Source organism: Morone saxatilis, unplaced genomic scaffold, assembly GCF_004916995.1.
Source record: "Morone saxatilis isolate NCDOM2014 unplaced genomic scaffold, NCSU_SB_2.0 Contig8, whole genome shotgun sequence".
Taxonomy (NCBI): domain Eukaryota; kingdom Metazoa; phylum Chordata; class Actinopteri; family Moronidae; genus Morone; species Morone saxatilis.
In genome coordinates, this window is record NW_023340257.1 from 27,762,119 (window position 1) to 27,764,453 (window position 2,335).

Genomic DNA, 2,335 nt, shown 5'->3' on the forward strand with positions numbered 1-2,335 from the left:
GAGATAAAATAAATAAAATAAATATTAGTATTATTATATTTTTAATTTATAATTAAAGTTTAACTCCCAAAAAGTTCTGAAACTTCGTACACTGAAAAATTTAAGTAACTCAGTTTGGTTTTATAAAAACATTCTTGATTAAGGTTATTTAAGTGCGACTGTAAGCAACTTTATCAATCAAGAGTGTGTTTTATTTACTTGCAAATTCTACGCTGTCAGATCCAGTGGCTAAACTTAATCGATCCAGGCTTTTACCGAGGAGGCAGCGCTGTGCCTCCAAAATCTAACATGTTTCAAACCTTCAAACTCGAACCCTGAAAACTCAAGAAGCATTGATGGCTTACTTTGTATTTTGTTTGTCTTGGTTACCCTTGACAAAGAAGAAAGGACGCGATTTTGCATCTACAGATGTTTCTGCGGTAGCCCAGAACGGACAAACCAAACTCTGGCGGCAGATAGGCACATTTTTTGTGTGTTTTGTGGCCACCATAGTTTAACCTACGCACTCCTGCACGCTGGTCCTTTAAGTTTTATCCAAAACTTTCAACTTAAAGCTGCAGCTGGTAACTTTTATAAAAATATTCTCTTGTGAAATATTGCTGAACTCTTCACTTATATCCTGACAGCTAGAACATGGCAATCATATGTAAATAACCAGGTTCCTCTGGTTCCTCCTGGTGCTCCTAACAGGTTCGCAAGATCCACCGGGCCCGAACCAAAACAACCAATCAGAGCCGAGAAAGATATAAAGACGGTTTGGTTGGAGGCTTTAAGATAGTTGTCTCGTTCTCAGTGTCCGTATTTGACGACCTGGGAATGAGTCTCAACAAATAGCTATCTTTCTCGGCTCTGATTGGTTGTTTTGGTTCGGGCCCGGTGGATTCTTGTGAACCCGCTAGGAGCACCAGGAGGAACCAGAGGAACCTGGTTATTTCACAGATTATGTGTTTCATGTTCTACTGTCAGGATAAAGTAAAGTTTCAGCAAATATGACAAAAAATATTTTCATAAAAGTTACCAGCTGCAGCTTTAAAGGAGAAACAACGGTGGCCACGAAATGTGCAAAAAACATAAACTCTGACTAATCCAGTGTTTGGTTTGTCCGTTCTGGGCTACCGTAGAAACATGGCGAACTCCGCCAGAAGAGGAGCCGCTGCCTCTGTAGATAAAAACATCTCATTGTAAGGAAACAAAAACACGAGGTGATTAAACAACAATAAAAACATATCTGACCAATATTATATTAATGTTTCACGCTGGAGCTTCAATGAGTTTGTGAACCCGTAAAAAGTCTTTCACTTTAGTGTATTCTCACTTTTCTGATGTCTAAATGCTAATGTTAGCTAAATGCTAGATAATAACTAGCTAATCTACGTCAATCGATAGCTAGCTAGCTAATTTGCATAAATTGTACATTTTAGATAAAAATAACTCTTTTTGAATATTATTTTACAACCACAAACTTTTATTGACCCTGAACGCCACATTGGTTCACCTAATGCTGCATTCAAAGCCTGTGGGACAGAACGTAGAAGCACCTGTATGACCCTGAGGATTGATCGGTCAGAAAATGGGAACTACAGATTTTTTTTTGCATGACTTGAAGGCACAGTTACCATGACGAACTGTGATCTATGATTCGTATTGATCGTCTCTGAGACGTAGAACGAGTAGAAAGGACACTGCGGTCAAAGAGCAGCCGGTCGACTCGTTTCACACATTAAGAACCGATAATTCATCATTACTTCAAACCGAGTCGACCTGCTGGACTTTCACTCGATCTTTATCCAAATACAACAAGAGACTCGGCCTGTAGGGGGCGCCGCCGCTGCCGACGTTGATGTCATTACGGAGCGGCGGCGGCGGGAAGATGTGTTTCGGTCTCTGTGGAGCCTCTTTGATGTGTCTTTGTGTTTGCTGATGTTTGCACCTTTTCTGACTCACTTCATATATCGCAGCCGCATCGTATATTAGAACAACGTCATCGCAGATACGCAGCAGGATGATCGACCAATAAAAAAGAACATATAACAGCTTCGGTCTCCGCCTCTTTATTGCTCTTTGTTGTCATTTTTCAAAATAAAATTTTGTTCTTTATCTAGTAAAATATATAAACTATCATACATTTGTAACTGTCAATCAAAGGTTTCTAAATGGAGGAATTTTTAGTGTTTAGCATCTTTTTAGCATTGTAGCCACATTAGCATCGATGCTAATAGCATGAGAACACTGAGCACCTTCATACGGAAGCCAGATACTAAAGTCAATATTTTGATAAAGTTTCTCATTATAATGACTTAGAGACTGTTTTTCTGTAATGGCCTCCGCACACCAA